Raw genomic sequence first — 6,353 nt, 5'->3', positions numbered from 1 at the left:
AATGCCATGGTATTTTTTTTCCTTTTGGGTTTATATGTTATATGATATTTATATGTGATTATCAGACCACACACACACACACACACACACACACACACACACACGCACACAAACACACACACACACACACACACACACACCACCCAGGTCATGCAATCTGCAGCTTTATTAATACCTATACAAACAACTCTTTTCCCTCTGTCTGCGGCTGCCAAAGTGTTTCTCTAATTACTGTGTTTAGCTTCACACACACACACACACACACACACACACACACACACACACACACACACACACACACAACATCTGTGCAGTATCTGCTGCTATTTTCTGTATCTAAGTGTCTAAATTGAACATATTATATTATATTATTGTCATTTATCAGTTTTTTCTGTCTGTATTACTGTAAATATTTCCACTGTGGCACTAATAAAGAAATGAACAATCATCTCATCTGATTGTTTATTTCATAATGTAGAAGGAGGAACACGACGGGAACGAAGCTGAGGTGGAAATCACTTTCTCCGCCCTGAAGATGGAGTCAGTCTCCATCAGTCAGCAGCTTCTTGTCTCGCCGGAGGATTCCTTAGTCACATTACTTTCCCTACACACACACACACACACACACACACACACACACACACACACACACACACACACACACGCACACGCTGTATTAACCAGCTAGCATTGGTAACACTGAATTTTTCCTGCTTCTGATTCTTTTTGATTTGTGTCGACACTGATCAACCTGCACACATGCATTAATAACCTGTTATATAAGTCATGTGGGTCATGTGGGTCGTGTACAGACAGCTGGCGGAGTCAGGTCTGAACTGTGGGTTGAACCTGAGTTCACTGAGCCCGGCATACACCTTTGTGAGGATACCTTCAGGTACAGTAAATCATTTTCATAGCTGAGGTTTCTTCTCTGCACTGTTACAACCTAACCCAGAGTTATAACCCTGTGGTGTCCTGCACGCTACCTCCACCTCCCACAGATATTCAGCCCGGGGCCGCTGCACTGTACCTCATCTGTCTCTCTGTTACTGTCTGTTTTTCTTGGCTCCATTTTTGTCCTCTGCATCAACCCGGCAGAGTTTAGCCTGAGAGGAAGACGCCTTTAAAACACAAATAATGTCTTTGCACGAAAAGTGAGAGGAATATGTTTCCTCAGCAGGAACAGATCAGACAGAGGGAGACATGAGTGGAGAGACAAAGCAGCATGTGGTGGAGGGTGAGGGTGAGGGTGAGGGTGAGGGTGAGGGTGAGGGTGAGGGTGAGGGTGTGGAGGAGATGGATGAGCAGAGACTCTCACGGCAGGTTCAAGACCCAAAAATCTGTTTTCATTTGGCTAAAACTGAAGCTTTAATCCTGAGGTGAGTCCTCGCCTTTCAAGCACAACAGCAGCAGCAGAATGACAGTGAGAATCCAGGAAAACAACACTGGAAAAATAAAATCACGAGGAAAGTAAAAGTTCACCCAGCCACTGAGAGTCAGCTGTATTTAGAAATATTCAAAACAGATTTTATTTTAAGCAATTTGTTCTTATTTCTCAAACATTTCCAACATCATTTCCAAATAAATCATAAAGAAAAAGAGCGTCTGGTACGTTTCAACCGAACACAAGCTACAACTGAGAGAGATAGAGATGTTCCTTTATTCTATTCTATTCTATTTAAGTCCCTTTAATTCAAACTGACACAGCAGCACAAGGGGGAAAATATAATATCTATCTATCTATCTATCTATCTATCTATCTATCTATCTATCTATCTATCTATCTATCTATCTATCTATCAAGTTAACCAGAGTGAGTAGATAAAAAGAGGATTCGGTGTCTCTGTAGTTCTGGACATGGACTTTGTTTTTGGACACAGTGGACGTGAGTATTTCTAAGATCCCGGCTGTGATTCGTCCTGACCTTCGTCAAATGTAAAAACACACATCAGATTGACCAAAAGCAAAACAATGAAATGTTATAAACAGTAAAGGTGAGACACACAGAAGCGTGCAGGCTGTCAGACTGACACCTGGACACCTGGACACCTGGACACCTGGACACCTGGACACCTGGACACCTGGACACCTGGTGTTTGGGTTTAAAGCCCGGCCTCGTGTGCAGCGCTCTGTGTTCCTGTTACAGCAGCAGCACATCAACACAACACGACCTCAGGCTGCACAGCAGAGGCACACATCCAAACATCTCCCTGAATTCCTCTATTAACAATCTTTATGTAAAAAGATCAGCTGTTTGTTTCCCGGTCGTCATGGCAATCTGTAATTAGACATGTAAAAACACTGATGAGCTTCAGCTCCTCCTCCTGCCGCCCTCTGATTGTGTGGTGGATCGTGACACTTCAACACAAACATCTCATGAGACTTCACCAGACCCTTAAAACAACACCACAACGACTTCCTGTTGTCGTACTAGTTGTTATTGTCAACAAACGCCATTAAAAACCAACAGTGTGTTACTCAGTGCAGTGATCAGCTAAAACAGCTGAACCAGAATCACAACATCTGATGGGGACTATTTTCAGCGGCGGATTGATCCACATATGGTACTATAGTATTTTGGACAGCAGGAAAGTGTGTGTGTGTGTGTGTGTGTTCATGGTGATGAAGGAACATTTAATGAAAATAATAAATATTGGTTTTATTCTGTAAAGCACTTTGTGTTACATTGTTTGTATGAAAAGTACATTACAAATACAAAAATATTATTACAAACACTATTACAAAAAATAATCTGTAATAGTAAAAGTTTCTATTTGAACCAACACTTATGTAACTATATTTTTAAGACGTGTAAATGTGATATTGTGACTTTCTGTCACGTTTGTGGTTTCAAACTAATTTATCTGAGTTTGTCGAACGTGGAAAGAGACTCGTTTCTCTTGTGTGGCAGTGAACACATCACAGGTCACACAGCCTTCACAATAAAACTCCGTTGTATTGTATATAACAGACAGGAAATTTTATGGATGAGATGATTATAACGTTCAGCTTAATTCAAATTCCTGAATAAGAACAATTGGTCTCGGCTCCAGTTGAATAAAAGTGGAATTTCCCTCAGGCCGGTGAACAGTGAAGTGATGAGGCTGGATTCCTCCAGCAGGGTGTTAGCTGCTGTCAGAGCTGTGGGAAACATTTATCCGTATTATTAAGCTGTAATAACTGTGACCTTCAAGCTCTAACGTGCCTCCTGCAGCCGAGCGGCCGAGCCTTTTCCTCTCAGCGGGTATGAACCAACACATCGGTATTCTGTTACCACGCCAGGGCAGGCAACAGATAGTTACAGCTTCTGCAGCATCAGTCAGCATCAAGGACGACCAACAGGAGAGCGACAAAGACACTGAACCCGTCCAACATCTCGATTAAAGTGAAACTGGCCTGAAGGTGAAGAAACTTTATCTCTGACTCTGATTTCTGACGCTTCAGGAATTAATCAGTCAGTAAAGGTCACTACTTTTGAGATATCAGTCACACCTGTTCTGACACACTGATTTCCTGGTTACTGCTGCGGTTGAATTCAAATAAATTATATTCAGGTATTTGGACTTCTTCCCAAAATGCACTCGCCTTTCCTGGGAATAGGGCCTGCAGGGGCATGGTGGAAAGTCTTACAGGAGCGCACCTGTGCTGAAGACCATCACTGGTGTTGAAACAAAAAACGTGTTTATATGAACGTAAGAACTTAAGAGTTAGAGTCATCCTTCTCCAGAAAGTTGATTTCTTAAGCGCTGTAAAGGAGAAACCTGGTTTCTGGAACCAGGGCTGACGATCGGACGCACCAGGTCGATTTCTGCTGGAAAGAATGATGATGTTTTTTGTAGTCAGGTGTTTGTCATGTAGGTCAGACCGTCAGATAAAGCCAAACGCATCTTTAAATGATCCCAACCAAAGTCCGATTCAAACTTAAACTAAAACAAAGCTTTCCTCTCTAAGTTTAAACAAGTGCCAGTGTCCTGAGAAAGGACTGAGGACTTCTGTCACCACCACAGTTCAAACAGAAAGTAAAGTCAGGGTTGAGCGGTGAATCAAATTACTGACCTGCCTGTGTATGCAGATTTACAGAAACCAGGTTACTACAGTTCGTGTAAACGACTTCTCGAATTACCCACAGTGCCTGATTCCTCTGAGTAACGCCTTCTCCAAACCTCACTGATACAACCATGACACTGTCGTCTGATGTGGGAAAGCTGTGATTGCTGTTGCATAACTGGATCAACTTTTCCTCTTCTGAGGTTTCTTCCAGGTAAGTCAGACAGAAAGTAGAACGTGTGGGCGTCATAATACCCCAGAAACATTTGATCCAATGAATCCAACCCGAGAACTACAATCACCTCCTCGTGGTCGTATCCCTCCGCCACTCAGACTAGTTCCAGGTTACATCCCCGTTTAACCAGAGTCACATAAAATATGAACCATTTGTGTGAATGTTTTGTCATAATTGCTTTGTGAAGTCTTGAGTAATGGCTAAAGTGTTTGGTTTGGTTTCACACTGACCTTGACCTTTGACCTTTGACCAGCAAAATCGGTATCAGTTCATCCTTGAATCCAAATGTAGGTTTGAGCCAAATTTGAAGAAGCTCCATCACATTGGTGTTTCTTTCCACCTCTGGAGATGAGACAGATGTTTCACGCTGAACTCACCACATTTCTTCTACACTGGTGAGTAAACAGCTGTCAGTGCTAACACTGGCTATGCAGCAATAGCAAAACTTACAAATAGCTCCTTTAAGACTACAAGTTAACCAGCTGCTAAAATCCTGATTTTATAACCACGACATCACCAGTTAATCACAGTTCAAGACAAAGACTGAGCTGTGATTTCAGATGTATTTTCTGTAAAATGATCACTCAGAGAGAAAGTCAGAAGCTCATGCACATCAGCTGCCATGTGGTCAGTATAGAACCTCACGCCCGTCGGGCAAAACTGGCGACTCTCTTCTACAGAAAGTAGCTCAGGTTCGTCTAGAAAGTTGATAGATGTGTCGTTAAGTGCTTTTTTTTGGAAAAACAGCCACTAAAAGGTCTGAAAAGTCTGTAAATCTGGCGACAAAGGAGTTAAGTTTGCAACACTGCTTGTGCAGGCTGAGTTATTTTGAAAGAGCAACGACCAATGAGGAAACCTCACAACTCACTCACTCACTCACTCACTCACTCACTCACTCACTCACTCACTCACTCACTCACTCACTCACTCAGACCTTTATGCCCAGTGACTTGTTAGTGTTGATGCTAACAAAGCTTAAGTTATATATGAAGGTTTATAGTTTTAATGACACTGTTGGTGCAGGACGGTCCTGAAGTTAAACCAAACAAGAACAAACTTGCTTGAGGACAGGAACGTTGTTCATCGACGGCGACCTGAATGACGTTATTCCACCGTTCACCTCGTCACCCTGGAGGCAGACGACAGATATTTTGAGTTGTAAAATCCCATTTTGTCTTTTCACCTGCACCTGCACGCAGCACAACAACAAAGGGCAGCGGACCAAAAATAGGTCTGCAACATACCGATGTCAAACCTGAGCTGCACATGTCGTGTTGTGTGAACAATAGAGCGACTTTAAAACACAATACACTGACGTGCAGCAGCTCTGGGCTGTGACAGCAGAGGATCCTAATGAACAACAGACTGACCTTCAACAATACAACATCTATCAAAGCCATTCATTCTGTTCATGTGAAAGAGCTTATTGGTTCACGGGTCAACACTTCATGAGCTGGAGAACAATGTTAAAGATAATCTCCAGCACAGTGATTCTGGTTTCTGGGATCGGAGACGTGACGTTCTCTTATTGTTTGTGAGGCTACAGGCGGCCGACTGTACGTACGTCATCGATACAACACACTGGGTGACGAGGCGTTGTGCTAAAATATCTCAACACTGACTGGATGGATTACAGAGGTCAGTTGTGATGTTTCATCGGGCGCCATCATCAGGTCAGAACTGAACAAGCTGTTGCATAAAACACCCTAAAGTCTTCTCCTGAAGGTTTCCTTAAAACATTCACTCAAGTATTTCTTAAGTATTTCTCCTTAATCTTTGTTTTACACTTAAAATCGGTCAAACTGTCGCACAACAGCCCTTAGCAACCAGATGAAGAAAATCAATATGTCCCGAGAAGATTGTTCCGCGACCGGGAGAACCCAGTGGACCGACTCAATGAAGAGGAAGTCAGACCCCTCTGCTTTCTGCAGCTGATCTCGTCCACCTGCTTTTCAGTTAGTGCTTCTTCTTTTTATTTTAAGCAACAGGCTCTTTACAGTCAGGTGTAGTCGAGGTGTTTCATGTCCACAGATCGGCGCTGTCCCGGGTCGTTCACTGAATTTAAACACTC

This window comes from Seriola lalandi, unplaced genomic scaffold, assembly GCF_002814215.2.
Source record: "Seriola lalandi dorsalis isolate HSWRI2012SDOR001 ecotype SW California unplaced genomic scaffold, Sedor1 jcf7180002054621, whole genome shotgun sequence".
NCBI lineage: Eukaryota > Metazoa > Chordata > Actinopteri > Carangiformes > Carangidae > Seriola > Seriola lalandi.
This window is presented reverse-complemented; position numbering follows the sequence as displayed.